General features: G+C 38.5%; 1 long non-coding RNA gene across 3 annotated transcripts; it reads right to left on the bottom strand.

The window, feature by feature from the left end:
- Positions 1 to 1559: 1559 nt before the first annotated feature.
- Positions 1560 to 20177, bottom strand: LOC139804690 (uncharacterized). 3 transcript variants are annotated; one of them, XR_011729496.1, is made up of 8 exons: positions 19883 to 20177; positions 18751 to 18876; positions 17648 to 17708; positions 15063 to 15147; positions 14573 to 14625; positions 14068 to 14163; positions 12833 to 12958; positions 1560 to 2107 (listed from the first exon to the last, which is right to left on the bottom strand). It is a non-coding gene; the product is annotated as an uncharacterized lncRNA (long non-coding RNA). The 3 variants fall into 3 exon arrangements; XR_011729494.1 differs by lacking the exon at positions 1560 to 2107 and adding an exon at positions 11145 to 12499; XR_011729495.1 differs by lacking the exons at positions 1560 to 2107; positions 17648 to 17708 and adding an exon at positions 11145 to 12499.
- Between the last annotated feature and the right edge of the window lie 194 nt (positions 20178 to 20371).

Below are 20371 nucleotides of genomic sequence, written 5' to 3'. Positions count from 1 at the left end.
AGAGGCCACAAACACCTGGGCAACTGTGGATCTTGGGACCTTGAAGGACACTTGAAAACCTTTGCAAGGATTCGGTGTCCTGGCTGAATGCCATCTCATGTGGAAAATGCCATTTCTGTCACCCCTTAAGTCACTTAAATGCCATTTCCCCTACCTGATCAATGTTTCACATGCAGACAACAGGAATGAGAAATTCAGGCAAATTCATTCTTTGCCAAATCCAGGTGGTGTTTTAGTACAGAAAGAGATGGTTTGCAACACACTAGTAAGAAGTTCTGCTTCTACTGCAAGATTTTTATATTTTAAAATGCCTTTAAAAGACGTGGCTAGAGGTAGAAAAGAAGATTATTATAGCCTAGCCTGTCATAAAGGAAAATTTCCATTCAATGGGACTGCTGTAAAAGCCCTTATTTATTTTTCTCAGCAGTTGCATTTTGCTTGCCTGCAGCTTTGGTTGCTGTGGAGGTTTTCTTCTGTAAATTCTTCAAAGTGATGGATTTTCCCTTTGAAAGAATGCTTGACTGGAGAGAACTACAGAAGTGTAACATTTTTTTTATTTTTTTTTCCAGTGTAAGTGTGATGCTGTGAGCTTTGAAAAGACAGGTGTAGTGCCAGCTCTTGTTAATCTGCATGCCCAGAGCCTGAAAAATTGCATTACTGGTTTCATACTCCTCAACTGAAAGCCAGAGGACTCTTTCCATTTAAAGGTCATCTGCTAATGCACATTCCTCTCCAGTTCAGAGTAATGAGACAATCAGGATTTTATGAATCAAAGAAATATTTTTATCAATTAAACGTTACAGTTGTAGCAAGAAGCACCAACAAGTTGTTGCACTTGTTTCCCCTCACCAGTGCTTATGATCTAAAGAGATAAAAGTCAGGAGAAAAATCATCCTAATCTCTGTTTTAGGAACAGAAAGCTGTGGCACAGAGCTGATGAGAAGGATTTGCCAAAACCAGGTCTCCCAACCAACATCAGCATCTTAATTTAACCACAAGCTACTCCACTTCTTGTGGGTTCTCCCCCTTTGATGTGTTCCAGCCTGCTTGATACATAAAAGTAATCATCTGTTAAGTTACAGGCTTGGACTATAAAAAGATAACCATCAAAGCCCAAGTTCTCATCTCAGTGATGAGAACTGAAACCAGGAGTGATTTGATTACTCCTTTGGACATTAACACAGCAATAATTCTCTTATTTCAGGGTCCTAAGGAACAACAGGAAACAGTCATTGTCCTATAAACATCAGTAGCCAAACACTTTAAATGCACAGCTTCAGTCTGGGGATAGTATCAGTAAAATCCCAATATAATTCCTATAAAAAAGCCTTTAGCATGTCTGCAGAAATCACCTGATGCTGGGGTAGGAGCATCAGCCTGGCACTCAGATTCACAACTGAATCTGTCAGTTTTCTGTCCCCTAAGCCCACAACGGGCTCCTCTAAGTACACTGGGCTCCCACAGGATAAAATCAAAATGCCAGCCATGAATCCTAAGTGCTTTACATCAAAGATGGCCTTTTACTATGTATGCCATAGGAACTCTGACAAAACGAGGCCTTGATCTTAGCTGGGACTTCTAGGTAGGTACCAAGGCCACAATAATTAAGCCCACAGTAATACTGAGGGTGTTTTGGAGCTGTGAACTCAGCAAGGACAGCAGGATCTGCCCTACTGCATTTTAATTATTCCTGCAAGATGAGGCTGAATAAATGCTGTGAAACTGCAGTGCCATAATCACAGAAGCTGAGGTTTTCTTTGCAAGTGCCTATTTCATAGGGCTGCAACATGTCATGGGAAGTTTAATTCTAAAATAGTAAAAGATGCCTGAAAATAATGAATGTTATTATTAATATTTGGAAGAACTGTACTTTAGAGTGAGTGAAAAATAATTTTCATAATTAGAAAACAAAACACTCATAAACAGCTACATGCATCATCTAAAGAATTTAAATCACTTAATTTCAAATAACTCAGCTTTGATCCTGAGACTGTAACAGCCAACATTTCCTGAGGTGTTTTCACAGACTTTTCAGGCCACTCTTGAGTTCATTTGTTTGTCTGTCTGCTTCAGGGTCTGGTAAAATATTGTGTTATGGAACTGGAGGCTGCAATGGTAGGGGTGGTTAGAGAACACAAAATTGGATGTTAAACTAAAATATCAAGGCTTTCATGAATCTTTAAGGCTTTTTAATGTACCTTTTAGCTTTTGGCTGCAGCTAATCAAATTGAATGTTCATGTAACTACTGACTTAAGGCAATGAATTCTTAAAAATGTCTGATTTTGCATTTTTAAGATGTTATTGTGTAATGCATGTACATTAAGAAAAGTTGTTGCTTTTGGGGACAGAATGCATCTTGAGAATTTATTTATCTCTATGAAATCCAATACAATCCCTGAAAGATCTGCTCCTTAGGTAGCTAATAGGTTTCCTCTAGGACAGCCAGAGGCTGTCATTCTTTATTGTATTCTTGGGGTATGGATGGAAAATTGTTCTGTTTTTAAATATTAAAGATTTCTTTAAATAGAATTTTGTATTGGAAAACTGCATTAACTGCCCATTTGATCAATGGCACAAGACAAGTAGATAAAGTCTTAGAAGCTGCTTTACTTCTTCTGTGATCTGAAAACCATCAGACTGAAGAGAAAGTTCATATGCTAATAGCAGTTAAAATTACAGTTTTGAAGGAGAAGGACAGCTGTTCTCTAAGAATTATCTCCCCCCTGTACTTGCTAAAAGATGGGTACCTCTACCTCTTCTGTAAGAAATCCATCAGATTCCTCACTCACAGCTCATAAGGACGGAGTAAAAAAAAAAAAAAAAATCACAAAAATGTTTCTGCAGCAGTTTTCCTGAGGTCAGACTTTGCTTCCCAGATATTTACAGTGTAAATAAACCCCTCTGTCAGCTCTGGTTACTTTTAGCTGGCATCTTTTTCATCCTCAGAGCTGTCACTCTATTTCCATGGCTATAACATGCACCTCCTCAGCTAACTTCATGCACTGGTTGTATCCATGCCCAGCCAGCACCTTCCATGGCCACTCACTATGGCAATAAAAACCTTTGCAATGGTTTTTTAGGCTTGTGGTGAGACATTGCCCTGAGGTTTTACCAGAATTCCACCTTGCCAAGGCAACCTGCTCTCTCCTTTAAGCTGTCTCCATGTACTCTCAAGATCCCAGAATTTTTTAGGAAGCAGCAGCTTGCTACACTGTGCTTCTGTCACTAGCAGTACTTACTTTGCAGAGTGTCATCAGAATCTTGGGGTTGGCAAATGTGCTTTAAGATAAAGCAGAAGTAGAGAGAAGCAGCTGGGTGACACCAGTTCAATCCTTGCTTTGGGAGGTGAGGCTGAGAGCAGACCTCAGTTGTTGGTCTGCATTCCCAAGGTCTTCCTTCCCCTGCCATAATTCAAGGTTTCATCCCATAATCCAAGATTTGAGGTGGTTGTTTTGTTTGAACAGGACACGCTGAGAGGGGTTTGGGAGATCTGCATTCAAGGAAGTTCTCCAAAACACATTTTCCATGTCTTCTTTTATCTGAATGGAGTCTGTCGTGCAAGTTAGTCATGTACACTGCCAAATGCTGCAGACTGCATAGAAACATCTTTAATGAAGCTGAATACTGCACACAGAAGCAGCAAAAAAAAATTTTGTTTATTTAACATTTATACACACTCATGTAAAAGCTTGTTAAGTGTGCTTGGCTAAGCTTGTTTTCAGACTTAGAAGGTTGAAAAAAATTAAATAAATCAACATATGCATAACAACACAATCATTCATGTTAGCATTCTAGTTAAGTCAGTGATTAATTCTCCTTTGAGGAAGAAGTGGTGGTAAAATACCTCTAGTCTAATATCTAGTAGCAATATTACCATCAACTCAAAATTCCAGATTGTATCAACACATTCATATTTACTAGAGGAGAAACTTTCAGAGCCCAAACTTTAAAGAGAAATATGAATAAATATATGGTTACTTGGATATTTAAATATAGATTCAAACTAGCTGCTCTCCACAATTGGCTTGTAGATATCTGCTCTGTCTGCAAATAAAGAGGTCACTTGAGTTTTCTACTGACTTTAAACAGCAAAACCAGACAAGCAGGATAATGGCACAGCAGCAGCAGAAGTTCTGAAATAAATTGTTTGTTGTCAGAAAGGTTCATATGAACTCCAGTGTAATGGCATATTTTTAAAAAACTTGACTGTCTGCTCTGTCTTGAACAATTTGGACATCATGAATGCTGTAACTGAGCTTTGGATGCAGGCTTGTTAGGGGGGTTGCCCCACTGATAGGGTTCTCTGTCCTGTTTGTCAGTAAAGATTGCAAAAATACAAAGTATTACACAGGTGGGAGCCATAAAACTGGAGAGAAAATTGAAACCTACAAAAGGTTGGCCTTTCCACACTGAATCAGAAGGCAGGAAGCTGATGGGGATGCCCAGGATGGATTAAGAGGGCAACCACAAATGCCTGAGAAAAGCAACTTTCTATGGTTTTTAATTAGCAGCCACAGCAGAAGGGGAATTTCCTCTCTTAGTAGGTCAGGAGAGGAGGACTTTCAATCTCTGAACCAAGAAGATGAGAAGCAGACCTTATTTCCTGACCCTAACCCTCTCCTTAAATATGCAATACTCACAAAGACATTGGCTTATCTCTTACAGGCTCCTTACCAGCTCTTTCCCTCTCTCTGATTTTTTTTTTTTTTTTTTGCAGGGAAAGTGACTTTGGAAGGTCCATGAACCATCTTGTGGCTACAGAGATAAATTTTTAAGATGGAAAAACCAAAAATTCCTGGGGTCCCATTAGTAACATCTGCAGCAGGTTTTGTGAAGGTTATTCTGAGGTGTTGGGGGTATTAATTTCAGGAATATTACTCAAAGCTTCCACAGGTTTTAGATTGTAATGGAACAGAAGCAGCTGGGTTCATGGATAATCTAGAAGCTTCAGGTAGAAGTTGATAAGCTAAAATATTATCTGGATGAAGCCCTAAGAAATCTGATCTGACCTCATGGCTGACCTTGCTTTGAGCAGAAGGTTGGACTAGAGATCTCCTGAGATAATTTTAACCTGAATTATCCTATCTTCCTGTGAAAATAGAGACTACATTTTACAGAAACCAATGGAGATGTTAGGATGGAGAAGATGGTTCCCATCTAGAAAATCATTCATTTTGAAAAGATTGAATTATGCCAGTTACTTGACAGTTTGAAGTTACATAAATCTGATGGAGCAGCTTCTGTTTTCCTCCTAGGAGCCTGAGGAGAGAGCAGAAGGACTATTTCAACACTGATGTAATCCTGCAAGATTCAGCTGGATTTAACCAGGACCACATTTTAATTGGGGAGCACAAAGACTATGAATAGATTAAAAACATTGCTAAGAAGTTTTTACATTAACTTTGTTAACATGAAAAAGATTCCTTAAAAAAATGGGCATTTACAACATCACATTATCTGTACATCAAAGGAAAAAGTGTTTGCCTCGATTCACAGGTACAAAGATTTCATAAACAGGTGAGCTAAGGGAGAGAAGGTTGAGAGGTTATGGGTTCACATTTTTGCTTTAATATTAATATTTTGCACTTCTATAATCTCTTTCATCTAAGGATTTCAAAGCATTCTAAGGACATTAATGAATTAAGCCTCACAGCAGTCCTGAGAGAAAAGTTAATGATTTAAAGATTGAAATTCAAGGAGATGAATGATTATAAATGGGAAATAGCATGCTTAAAACTTCATATAATACTTATACCACATGGAAAATCTGCTATTGTCCTCTTCATCTTATATCCTATGTGCTTTCAAGGAATCCACAACACTGGAAAAATTGTTAGGAAGTGTTTACAACTGCTTACATGCAGACAGTTGTTTGGATACAATGAGAGGAGAATAAATGGGAAACGGATTAGACTGCAAAATAAGGGAATTGTTTTGAACATGATAAACTTTATTTCAGCCTCTAGAGGTGAAAGATTTTAAAGAATACTTTTGTATTGACATGGACTTGCTTCACAAATTACAAGTTAGGATTGTATGAAATAACTTAACCAAGACAGTAAAGAAATGCTCCCCTGCTCAGACTCAAACCCAGTCCCTTAACCCAGAGGCCAAAGCAGGAGGAGGAATCTTGGCACTCCCTGGAATGAAGGTAAGGAAAACACCCAGGATATGGTACATTAGAATGCACTTTATTTTTAATGACCCCCCAAACTCCCCTGCCTTTGCTAATCTGACAAGTTTTGTATACAAATAATGCTATTGCTTATCAGAATTCATCTCAAAGGATGCATTATCATGTGCAATGATACAAAGAGAATGTTTCAGAAAGCAAGTGAAGCCTTTGATGTGTTGGGGACACAGCATTTCAGGAAGTGAGCAGGTAGCCTGTGAAGTCTTGCAAGTTTTTTTGCCCTTTTATGTTTCCATTGGTCACAGATACATTTTCTTCTCAAGCATATTTGCAGTTCTCCAAGCTGTGAAAATTCATAAGCAAGACCCAAAGGGAAAGTGCCTTGTATCTTCCAAGGAGAATATGTCCTGTGATCATATAAAAAGAGATCTCTCTTGATGTACAGCTTTCATTCAATGCAAGAGTCAACAGTCATGCTAAGGGCATGTAATTTCCTAGCTCAGAAGTTCTTGCTTGTCCTGGGGCATTAGGAAATGAACCTTTTTGCAATTCGATTTCTTTTTCCAAGTTTTTTTTTTTTCCTAATTGATTATTCGTACTTTGAACAGAGCTGGAAACTGCTTACAGTGAAAATAGCTTCACTTCAATCAAGAAAACTTGCAATTACAAATGGAAGCTCATTTCACACTCTATAAAAAGCAAACAAGACTCGAGTTATAATATATGCACATTAGACTTTATTTACAATTATGATAATGAAGCTTCAAGATAGACATCTAGAAGCAAATTTTTCTTCCTGCAAGAGGGCACTGTTCCAAGTCTTCAATTCTAAGAGCTCCTGAGTTGCTTTGGTAAGCAACCACTTGGTTCAAAAGAACAGCATAATTTGAAGGGCATCCTCCCCTTTGCTTTGTGCTGCTACTTGTCTCTGTCTTTCAGAGGGTCTGGCAAGCTGGAAAAATATCCAACCTCAAAACCAACATCACTATTCAGATTAACCAGGAATAGCAGCATTGTAGCAAATCCAGCTGCATCTCTCTCTCCAAAGCTACTCTAAGGTCTTACAAAGTAAAAGCAGATGCACCAAGTCATGCCAAAAATCAGTTTTGTTCAGCATCCTTCCCTTAACAGAGCTTGGTAACCAAAGTCAGTGAAAAGATGTAAGAAGCAACCAAGCACAGAATTACATTTCAGCACTGGATACTCCCAGCTTCCAGCAATTTGTGGCTCATAGCCTAAGCCAGGCAATGCCTTCTTGTTCTTGTGTTAGGAGAGTAAATGAATACTCTGTCTTCTGACAGGGGTAAGAGGAGTAGAGCTGGGTAATCATAGTTTGTTTGGTCTTAGATGTGGAAATGCCTTTGGAGTCTTTAATGCTCAATTCTTACTTTCTGACAAGATGTTTCCTTATCTGGGTTTCTCACTTTCAAAATCTCTCTTCTAGAGCACTGAGGAAAAGGTATATATGTATATTTATATTATGCATCTAAACTGAATAATGTCTATTAAAAAAAGAGACATGCAAGGAAGCCTAAGGACAGCCAAATCTGTCTTTCTTGACAGAAGCTACTTATATCCAAGCCAGTCTTTCCTTTGACAAAGTGCAACATATTCTTCCTACATTATTTGTTATTAAAAACAGTTTCAACCAAATACCCAAATCCAAACATTTAGATACTGGGAAGATGAGATTTCCAGATTAAAACCAGTAAATAACGACTTACCTTGTGTAAGACATTCAAAATCAAGCTCTAACTCCAGAGATCATGTTTCTGTTCATTTATTACTGAGACTGGCTTTACTTCTGACCAACACCTTTAGGGAGCTGCTGAACATAAGTTGGCTTTGCTTATATGATGCACTGATAACTAATGTTATCTTGTCATCTAATTATTTCCAAAACACTGACACGACCCAGTACAAATTTGAATACTGGTTCCTCTTGTGGTTTGGGTGCTCCAAACTGGCCAAGCAAACTCAGAAAAGTAAGAACAAGGCTAAGATCAGAAGTCATGTGGTTAATTCAGCATCTCAGCAAGGCAATCAGCTTGGCCACCCTGCTAATTGCATGCCCCTCCAGTGCCACATACAACTACCACCAGCATTAGATGGAGGCCAAAGAGCATTTTAATCAGATTTACAAACATCCCACGAGGAATAAAGGAAGCCTGTTTGCTCCTAAGACAGGTTTGCACAATATTGAGTTTCTTCTTGTTCTCAAATCAACCTGTTATGGTCTCTCCCTATTTTGCATCCTGTAAAACTCACTTGCTAGTTATGGCATAGTGTCCTATTTAAACACTGCACAGATTTTCATTGCAGTTAACAGGAACTATCTTTACCTTTCTTTGCAAGTATCTCCTTCCATGCTAATTTAATCAGTTCAAGCAGCTAAAGGAAATTGAAACCCATCCTGATTGTAGGCAAAATTTACTGGAGCACAGAATAAACCTGATAAATTCATTTCTTATTGGTAGTCCTAAACTGACAGCTGTAAAAACTAAATATTTTCAGGGGGGGGGAAAAAGCTGCAGATGAACCACAGCTGCAAAATCTGCACCTCTCACCTTTGTGTATAGCCCAAATTTTACCACAAACCAGGCACGAAACAGGCTGAGGCATCCCCCAGCTCTGCACTGCTCAGCTACTGTGGATGAACCAGGAGGCATCAGGTTGGGGGCAGCACACACCTCAGCTGAACATCCTTCTGCTTTTTATAAACCTAAAATTAAGACAAAGAGCAGAAACAAGACCTGAAGACCCAATATCCAAGGTAACCACAGCTGGATAATATTAGTTTTGGTTAATTTCTCCTTTGCATTCAATGGCTGTTACACTGGTTATCTTAATTTTGTTTTTCTATTGCAATAGAAATAATACCAATAAAAAGTCTGTTTTGTTTTGGTTTTTTTTTTTGTAATTTTACTTGAAACCTAGCAGTTGCTGCATATGCCTTGTAGGAGAAGTTTCTCTATGGGAATTGTGTACAAAGAGCAGGTACTTTTAAAGAAAAATGTTCTATACCAAAAATTCTGTGGATCAATCAGGCAAATAAAAATATGCTTCCCTTTCCTACTTCCCAACTGTATGTATGTGTGTGTGTGTGTCTATATATATATTTTTATTTTTTTTTTATTTTTAAATCTGGGTAGGAAAAAGAGGGAGTTGAGCAAAGAATATTTTGACTATTGACCTGGCACAGTCTCCTGGAAATAATCTAACAGCAGGGAGCAGCAAGTCCTTTTCAAAACCAATGAAGCAAGAAAATGCTGTTGACCAAGCTATTGTGTGAGATTTGAGGGAGGGGAGAAAGGAAGAGTGAATGGAGAAGGAAGAGAAAAGATGGAACTATGCCTTGGACTCAATATTTCCTTGGGAAAAAAACAACCACATCTTTTCAAAGCCATCATTTTTCTGCCACCTCAACTGTAACTAACCCTTGTTCCAAAAAAAAAAAAAATGCTTGTTTTTAACAGCAGTCAGCCAGCATGGGTAAGCTTATGACTGCAGGAGTTTTGCTCACAGCATGCAGTGCTAAACATCCTTGGAACATCCTGATCTGTCTCTCCTTAGGATGCCCTGCAGTAGCTTTGAAAAACAACACAGCATTTCTGGAAACTTACTATCAGTTTACATCCTTTATCAGAGGCTTTATCTTTGCAGTAAAAGGTCACAGAGACAGGAATTCTGACATGTCCATATTAATTAGCAAAAAGAGAAAAACAAACAGTAAAAAAAAAAAAACCACCAACAAAAAAAACCAACCAACCAAAAAAAAAAAAAAAAAAAACCCTAAAACTAAAAAAAAACAGAAAACAAACAAAAAAACCCCCAAACATATTGCCAGTCCTTATAAGACCAGCAGCAGCCAGCATTACCAGCACCACTTTCACTGTGAAATGATGACCTCAAAGGGACCTGAGGAGGATCCTGGGGTATGTTTTGTGTGTGTTACTCCAAGATGCTCCTACCAGTAGCAGCTGGGCTGAGCACTGTAGTAAAGCTCTCCCTAGGAACACAGACTTTGCACATAGTAACTATTTGTTTTCTACAGATGCCTTTTCTCTACAAACCCACTTTTGTTTCTGAATTACAATGGACAATATAGATGTATTTTTTTAACCTAATATCTAACTATATTTAAAAACATAATAAAGTGCCCATGTGTTCTCAAGTTAACAATGTTCACCATCTTCAATAACTTAATGAGGATGAGACATGGTGGTGGTAGAGAAAAGTCCCACTAAGAGTTTGGGTTTGGTTTTTGTCATCTTTAGTTCTTTTTGCTGATCTTTCATTATTATTACATTTAACTATATATTGATCTCTCAATCTTTTAGACACCAAGTAGTTTCTCACTGAAATACAAACCCCTTAATGTTAATTCTTCTTTTGATTTAATCCATTTACACTGAAAGCCAAGAGAGGGAAATTATTATTGCTGTGGACTGACAGTGAGGAGCTCTTCCTCAGGAAGCTGGAGCAGTGGATTTGACTTTTCTGGTTCCTCATCATTTTCCCACATCCAGTCTGCTAAGCTGAACTGTACATAAACAAGGGGGGGATATTGTCTGGGAATGTGTGGGAAGTCAAAACTGAAGATGTGGATGAACTCTGGGTTGTACTGATGGCATTTGGTGGTGAAATAGACATTTTTTTCCTATCACATAATAAAATGAGAGTGAAATCCTGCTCTAAACCCTCAGAAATCATCTCTTCTTATTACTCAGATGTGTGTAGCCACTGTTCACATGGGGCAATTTAATGAATAAGTTAGTAAGTATTTACATTTTTAACCATGATGGGATTCTTTTCACTTTCTCTTCACTTTAGGATTCTTTTTTAAGAATTTAATTTTTTAGGAATTCCTTAGTTATTTCAAGTGAAAACTAAAACAGAGCAGGTGGGTTTTAAGAACTCTGCATAGTTATTTTTATAGAGAACTACATAAATTTATAACTACAGAAATTTCCTCTACTGTATATCAAAGGCAGAAACATGAACGAAATAATGAAGACACTTTTCCACATATTCAGATACCAAATAATTAGCCAAGAAAAATAATGAAAGAATAAGGAAAAAACCTAAATAAAACCCACACAAACCACTTTTGGGATGAAAGCAAGCATGTGTAATGCCTGGAAATGAAGGCTTAGAATGAAAGCATCTCTTCAGCCACAACTCCAGTGTCACTAACATGAAGCTATCATCTTTTTTCCTATGTTCTGACTATTATCCAGGCACTGGGTGTCAGTTAAGAAGATGTAAGAGAGCAGAAATTATCAGTGGGGTGGAACTCTTCTGTCACCTGTTTTCTCATACATAGAAATGATAAGAAAATTACAATTTTGTCATGGCTTTTAACTAATCTTTGGTTTACTGCTGCCGTGACAACCTTTTAAGGAGGTAGACTGTGAAATTAAATGATACTTGAGCACTCTACTAGACTGGAATTATCCATATTTATTTATTTTTAAACCAAAAATAGCAGTTTCAATATTAACACCAGAAAGGTTAAAGCCTGGATCTATGATGACAGTGGAAAAGAAGCAGATACGTTAGCAAGAGAGAAAAGACAGCAGTTCCAGCTTCTGATTTCCTTTTTTTAATTTTTTTTTTTTTTTTTAATTTTGACAGCTGGTGGGTAGTATGTAACTGGCTGGAGTCAATTTCTTTGCTTTATAAATTTCCTTATTAGTACCAGGAAAAACAAACTGCTTGTTCAAACAGGGAAGCTATAAATTGTTTTTAGGGGCAACTTCTTACCAAGTTGCTGCTGTACTCGGGGTCTTCCACCTTGAATAGCTGAAAGATCAGATGCAACCCAGCTCAGCCCATGCCTCATCTTCATTCTCCCCTTCTTTTGGCATGCTGACATACAGACTGCTCAGATGAGTTTCCCCAGTTAGAAAGGGTTCTGCACTCCCAGGCATTTTCAGGAGTTTTCATTTTTCAAGCTATTATATCAGCAAATTACTAACACAAGTCAGTCTATTGCCCTTTAATACAGACAGTAGATTTTCCATCATGTATTTAAGAACCCAGTGCACAAGAAGTAATCTCTCATTGACAGGACTGCTTATGGAGCAAGCTCATTTAATGCTATTTTACATGGCTTTTCAAGGGACAAAGGTCTTGCCTTTTTCCATCCCTCTCCCTACAACTGGAGAGGTGATTAATGCAGGAAACAATTTTCAAGACATTCCCCTGTGTGTGGAGATCTCTTCAGCTACTTCTTGCATAAGCTGAAGAACCAAACAAACCAATCCTCATTTGAGCACAACCATTTGCTCAAGGAATAGCCTGGATCATTGTTTTCCAGTTTTCAATCCATCTAAGTCCTCACTTCTCAGCACTCTACACCTCTTCCAGAGAAAGGAATTTTAAAATATCATCACTACAGTTTCAGCTCTTCTGATAGCAAGACCTAACTGCTTGTTATGCTACTGATCAGCCTTACAAAGGGCTCATTGTGGGGTTGTTTTAGCTAACAGTAAAACAAAACAGTGAAGTTTAGGACCCAAAGTGTTCTCCTCCCAGTGTTTCTGTACTTTCTTTCGAGTTAACTGGAGAATAAAACACTCCAGGAAATCACTCAAGCTATAGTCATGCAGCCATGCATTTGGGTATCATCTTCTGGTGCCTCAGTTTCACACTTTGCTAGAAGCATGCACAGGCAGCAAGTTTCAATTACTCACCTCTAAACCACTTCTGAGCCTGGACTGGGGCATTTGGATCCCTGCTTCTGATACAGACAGGATGACAGCATCCTCAGAATTTTCTAATGGTGCCTGGTTATTATTTTAAACATGGCTTTCTGCTTCCTAAAGAGATATTAAAGCAAGAATATGGCAGCTGACACATTACTTATTACAACTCACGTCAGTGTGGTAGCTTTTCTTACCAAAGAACAAACATTTTTTTCCTTTAAACTCAGAAGAAATGAAATGCATCCCCTGCTGCCATAAGTAATGTCAGAAAGCAACCTTTTAAAATACTAAGTGGTTGCTCTATTTATTCATTCCAACAGAAATTACATGTTAGCTTGCCATGTGCACAAATGGATTCTCATCTATAAATTGCAAGTAATTCAGTAAAGTTTACTGCACTACTGTTAACTCTTTCTTTTTTTTTTTTTTTTTTGGCTTGTCAGTTCCATTCCCATCACACCCATTGCCTCAGAAGAGGATGGGGACTGTTCTAAAGGACCATCTGAGGAAGCACAGTCACTTAAGGTATTACTACAGCAGCTCCTCAGTTGTTCCAGTAGCAGAAAACTAGTACAGACTTTCACCCCCAGGGCATTTCTATGTAAATATGGTTCTGAATTATTCCAGTCTTAGTTGAACTTCCTCTCTTATTTCACCCAGAAATAGGTAGCATCCAGGAAGTCTTAGATCCAGGAAGCTTTTCTTTTACTTTATGTTGAGGAAAAAGAAGAGCCATGCTCAGTATTTAGCAATCATCTATTTTCTCCCATTTGCCTCCATAATGCAGGAAAACAAAGAAACAATGAAACATATTTGCTGCTGGAGTTCACTCAACATTTATATAATTATCCCTGCTGGGAAACTCATTTTAGAGGAGGTTGTTTTTTGTTGTTTGGTTGTTGGTATTTTTAATATTTTTCTTTTTTTCCACAGGGAAAACAGATTAATTCCTTGGCAACAAAATTCTAATTAATCAAAAATGTGGCTCTATTCATTCTTAGCTTCATCATTACAATATAAAAATATCAGATGTTTGCTGCTGAAATTATAATTTTGATTCAATACAAAAATCAGGTGGCTCTTAAGATTTAATTATAAAATAAAGATCAGGTTTATTGCCTCTGCACGAGTGTTTATCTTGATCTGTGATTCACTGATTGCAGAGACAAAATGATCCAACATGAGGCAGCACTTTGCACAAACAACTGGAGGAACAGCCTTACCTCCAACCCAAGAGCTTGTCAGTCAGCCCAGCAAACTGTCCCCATGTCAACAGCAGGAAAGTGGCTTTTTACCTCTGAGCTTCATTCAAGCAATTACTAGAGGGAAAACAAAATTTTCAAGAGCAGTCTGGCCCATACATAAAGGCCACTTAAGGCACCACTTGTGCTGCCACCAAGGTCATTGCAGAGAAGTCCACTTTCCAGCATCTCAAGCTTCCATCTTATCTTTTCTGCTATAAACAGGAGCTTTCCAAGCCAATCCCCATCCATCATCTGACTCCCTTTCCTTTGTGAGCCACACCTCTCCTCTATTAAGCTCCCAGAACAGGGAGTTTTGGTCTTTTCATAATTGAATGAACCTGACCCTGCCTTTTGAGTCCACCCAAATCTCCCATTCAAATCAAACCTTAACCCTGGTTTTGATTGATTTCCTTAAAACTCTTCTGTCAGTGCTACTTTGTGCACACTGTAATTTCTAAAGGGAAAATATTGAATCTTAACTTACCTGATATTGTGTCTCTTTAATCATGCTGCCATCTGAAATCCAGCTGTTGAGAACTGAAATAAAAAGCAGCAGCAGTGCTGGCTTTCATTATTTTTCCATGTATTTCTTGGATGTGGGGTCACGGAGATGAGGGATATATCTGAACCTTGCTTTTTTTCCCCTTTCTATATAATCCCCCCTGAGATCACCTTTACTTAATGTAAAGATAATAATTTGCAGAGACTAAGACAGTGATGGATATGCTGGCTAAATGCAAAGGGAAATGTTCTTGTACCTACAAACTCCAGAGAGTGAAAAGCTGAGCAGTTAACATGTTCAACAAGCTTCACCTTCATCCCTCCCAAGCCTCTGTAATTTTGTTTAGTAGCTCCTTCCTCCCCCTCAGGATTTTTTCAGTCTACACCCTCTTCCAGAATTAAATATCTCTGTCTGCTCTGTCCCACAGAATTCATCTTGAAACCCTTCCTAGTATAATGCTTGGAGTTCTTACCAAAAAATCCTTCTTTGTGTCTTTTGTGGTTGTGAACAGAATATCAAAACAGAATCCTTCTTTCAGCTGATGCTGCTGGATCCTACTGTAATGCAGATGAGAAAAAGCAATAGGAAAGTGGTGTAAAACCAACTGGTTGCTGTCCCACCCTGGTGAAAAACCTTCACTTCCAGTCTCCCACCACCAGGGAGGAGCTGGACTGGACATCATTTCACATGCCAAAGCTTTTTCAAGGAGTTTTGCCTTTTTTTTTTTTAAACTCTCAAGGAAAAGGCATCCCCCTACCTGGAGAGGATGCACAGCAAGCTGCCTTGAGGATAAATGGCCCTTGGAAAAGGTACCTGCATCACTATTTACAGATTATTATGCTTCATCTCAGGAGTGCAGCCTGCTGAGTGTCTGCCCAGGTCCCTGTCAGGTTAATGGACAACTCAGCATTGTGGCTGAATGCTGCACCAGTCCCTCCAGGGGAAAAAAGGAGCAAACTCTGCAAATTGCCTTCACCTGACTGACAGACCAGCTTTTGGAGCACAGCCAGGAGGGGACTCCCAGCCAAAACCCCAGTTCATCCTCATCTTCACTGGGTGTAAAAAAATTTCCCCACGTCTGATTATTCAGGAGAACAAAAAAAAAAAAGGCTCTTTGTTAGAGCAACACACATTTTCCTGCATGCTCTGAGGGGGGAGAAACAAAACAGAACAAGATAGCTAAGAAATGAATATTCAAACGCATTTAAGTTCCTTTTTTTTCTTTGTGTCTTCACAAGAAAATCTCCTCAGAGAATAATCATCTCTGTGAAGAGCTGGTGAGCCTGCCAAGCAAAGCAAACTGGATTTTATTTTGATGGGCAGACTGCAATGTGTATTTATTATCCTGGGTCTCCTTGGAGCAGGAGTATTACTGATTTATATTGTCTATGCCAAGGATCTCATCTGGAATATTGTAATACCCAGAGAGTACCCTAAATGTATTTGCCTAGTTATTAGCCTTAATTACCAGGATTTCAGCAGGAATACAGTGAAAAAGTAATAATCACAGGTTTCCTTTTATAACAGAGAACTAAAAGGTATTTTTCCTCATATAGTTTTAGGTTAATGTATGGTTGACTACATATTTTTCTTCCCAATAAAAATATTTGAAAAGAGTGAAACTTGGGTTTAATCTTCTAGGAAAGAAAACAAACAAAAAACCCCACCTCTGTTCTTAAGAATTTCATATTAACAATATTTCATCTCTTGGTCTCTTATGATATTTTAATCAAAACTTTCTTTGTAAGGCTTTGGTAAATGACATTTTACTGTCATTTTAACTCACAAAAATTGTTAAATAACCACAACGTTAAATTAAACCTATTTGAACAATGAGAATTACAAATTGGTTTTTAAAAATAGCAGTTGAAGTATTTTTTCTACAAATTACCATAAAACAGCTTGGGTTGGGAAGGGCCTAAAAGACCATCAAGTTCCAACCATGGGCAAGGGACACTTCCCACTAGATCAGGTTGCTGCAAGCCCCCTCCAACCTGAATTCTATACTGCTAGGGACTGTGCAGCCACAATTTCCCTGGGCAAACTGTTCTTTTTCAGTTATTTTATAAACTGAAACACAAAGGGCTCAGGAGCCCATTGCTAGGGGGTGGCATATGTTTGAAAAGTCTGAGTCTTAAGCATCAATTTAGTAACTCTATTTGCTTGCTCTCTTCACTCACCTCTGCCAGTTCTTCCAGTTAAAAGTACAGAAGAATTTAAACCAGGATTTAAAGCATTAAATGTTTTCTATCAATAAGACAAAACTTGACAAAAAAGTCTTTGTCTTTTCATAGGTTATAATCACTTTCTAGCAGCAGGCTTCCAAGCAGAGGGGAAGCTCATCTGGGATTTTAACTAGAATATCACAGACAAGAATTTATGAGTAAAACCCCCTGACCATCTTCTGCTTGCAAGACTGGACACGTGGCAGCACTTGCTATGCCAGCAAATGATACCTTGATATATTTATACAACAAGAGATTTAATGAGAAAGTTATAATGAACCTCTAAGCTTATTTAAGGAAAAACAACTGCCAGAGAATAAAGCAAGGATAATTACTGTTGACACGTTTAATCCCTCTGTGGCAGGTGAAAAAATTCAGCTTGGTTAAGACACTAAATACAGAGTATAGGGGGGTGTTTCAATAGAGATGGCATTTGGAAGAGAAGATGGCAGGTGCAAGGAAAGTTTATTTCAGGTTTTATGGGCTTTGTGCTAGATTTACTGCACTCAAGCAGCATTGTCTTAGGGGAAAAAAAAATAAAAAAGAAAGAGAAAGAAAGGTTATTTGTGCTGTGCTAAAAGACACAGGAAAAGTAGCTAGTGGAAAGAAAAGGCTGTTTTCAACTCATGACAGAATTTTGTTTTTAATTGCACATAGAAGAAACTCAGAATCCCCTATTCCCTTTATGCCATTCTAATGCATGCCATTTCCAAGAAGGAAATTTTTATTACCTATTCCACAACAGAGAATCCACAGCACAGACAAACCAACAGTCTGACTTGCAGATGTGCTTAGGAGGAAGACTGGATACGGAGCATTTGGTGCTGAGTACCTTGGAAAAAAACCCAGATTTCTCAGATTGCAGAAGGCCATTCAGTCAGTAATTCTTCCAGCTAGAAGACAGCAGAAAGAGTGAAAGAGGAATGCTGAAAGTTCAATGCCCTCATCAGTACATCACAAACTTAGAAATAATTATGATGCATATACCATGCATCATGTGTGATGCAGCCCAGGTACCCATCAGACCTTTGCTCCAACCTACACTTTAGAACTGGATCAGGAGATAACATCTCAGTGAAAGACACCTCCATGTTTCTCTTCAGCAGAATTCCTTTCCATTTTTCAATAAAAAATTGAATTCATTTAAATGGCTGAGTCTCAACTCTTAGTAAAGATGCTGAAATGCTCAAAGACCAAAATTTACATTAAATACATGAAAATAATTCAGATGCTATTAGCTGTAAAATTTTGGACTACAAAGAACAGAATGTATTTGAAGTAGAAATGGGCTTTGTACTGAGTACTCCCAATCTTAACTCTGTGTGCTCTGCACCAGTGCCCTGCTGAACCTCAGCTGTGTTTGATCTTGGGTATCCTCACCTTTCTGTGCTGTTATCTTCTCCTAATAACTCATCTAAACAGAAAGCCTGTACCTACAGAACTGAAGCACTGAAATACTGTTTCTCTATTTCTTTGCACTATGCAATTAATATTTTCCCAGTGTAGTTTCTGGTGCATGCATTAGTTTTTAATTAGCATTCTCTGAAATTACCATGCCTGAAAAAGGCATTTGTCCCAGGCTTCCACAATATTTTTTTGTTTGTTGCCTCCCCCGATTTCACCTCAGAGTCCGACCAGCTAATTTGATTTACCTAATTTTAAAAGATAATGTAACAACCCAAAGCAAATCACTTGGAGTTAAATTCAATCAAGTCATTCAATAATATGCCTTTCGTGTGATTTAATTTCATGCAGACTAATGAATACAAAATTAGGCAAGATTGAAGAAAGGACTCTGCAGTGCCTCCTGGAGCAGGCACTGCCACCTCCTGACCCAGGCACTGTGCCCTGCACCCACCCCACTGCTGCAGCCACCAAGAGCTGCTTCAGCACCCAGGTTTTGGGGCTCCCCACCAGTTCTCCCTGCAGTCACACCAGTGCCCAGGCAGGAGAGAGGCAGCAGTGACTCCTTGGGGGATCTGCATCCAACTCAGGCTGTGTGTGACTCCTGTAGAGCTGATCTCTCTGACCACCAGGGCTCTGTAGGCTGCACGCTGCTGTCTGTAGAGATATTGGGTGGAAAAAACACATGAGATCACTTGTAGATGTGGGCTTTTAATTTGCTGCATACTAACTCATTTGCTATTATTTCCTTATGGTGTATATTTAATTTTTTATTTTTTATTTTTAATTTAAAAGCCACTTAGTGCTGTTACACCCTGTAAAGAAAAAGAAAATTACACACCTAGCTTTGCTGGGTAAATAATATGACATGAATACAGCAGCCTGCATGCAGATCTCCAGGATCTAACAGCAATCTTGTAGACACGGTGGAGTAAAATAAGCCTGACCTCTAGTGAACCCAAGTGCTCACACCACTTCTGCCAGAGGCAGAGTCTTCAGTGATCTTCACACTCTGGAAAACTTTATTCACAGTTCTGAGGTGAAGATACATTTTTGTTAGGACATAAACCAAAGTGAAGATGAGGACAACAAATGGAGAAGGATTATAATGCTAAATGTTACACAACTAGGAAGTGATTGGAGAGATGAACACTACAGAAGCATCTGAATAAGGAAAAAGCTGTGGGCTCTGACTGCTGAGCTGCACTTCTGAATCTACTCTGCCTTATTTTCATTTTTATGGAAATAAAAAAAATTCATTACCTATGCTTAAAATTGAAGCATATCAAATATTGCAGCCAACTCTACTGAGAGACTTCTGAGGTATTTCAGGCTCTGCTTAGGTCATTAACTTCTTGGCTAGAAGTACACAGCTGCAGAGGGCTGCAGGTTCTCCTAGATACCCATCAGATATTAGAATTAAGGTGTAATAAAAAAAGAGAGATCTATTACTTTTTGAAATAACTTGAATAACAGAAACATTACAAGAAAACACAGCAGTGGAAAGTGAAGTATGCAATAAACAGCAGCACTTACAATGTTTCCCACAAGCAGAATTTCAACAATGGAACCAGGTGGCTGACCTAAGGCATTTTCCTGCAGAGCTCCCCCAGGCCACTATTGCTTTCAAATTCACAGTTCCAGTCCTAGAAAGAGGACTCACAAACCAGTGAGGAAAACAGCATAAAAGAGTCTGAACAAACAGGCAGCAGGGCCAAAAGTTGTGACAAATTCAGTTTCCAAAGGCTGGAGATTCCACCACCTTCCTGAGCAGCCTGTAGGAGATAGAAATACCTAGAAAGAATTACTTCTGTAAAATTCTTTATGCATTTGAGTCTTTGATTGCAACTGCACTTGACAGAAGTATTGCATCACAACTCTGGAGCACACAAGCACAAGATGTTGAACCTTGCTGCTTTGTGCTCCTGCTAAAATGAATCCATTATTGACAACATTTCATACAAGTACAACTCTGAGCAGAGTGCAAAGCAAACCAGATTAGTGCTTTCTTTAGCACAGTACATAGCTAATGATGCTACATGAAGAGGAAAAGATCTATGGATAAAATAAGGAGGCATGTTTAACAGAATACAGGCATTCTAAGCACCCGAGTTGGTGTATTCTTGATGTATTTACCACCTTGCATTTAATT

The sequence above is a fragment of the Heliangelus exortis genome, chromosome 18 (assembly GCF_036169615.1).
Source record: "Heliangelus exortis chromosome 18, bHelExo1.hap1, whole genome shotgun sequence".
Classification (NCBI taxonomy): Eukaryota; Metazoa; Chordata; class Aves; order Apodiformes; family Trochilidae; genus Heliangelus; species Heliangelus exortis.
The sequence above is the reverse complement of the archived record's forward strand: the minus strand, read 5'-3'. Positions and strand labels throughout refer to the sequence as shown.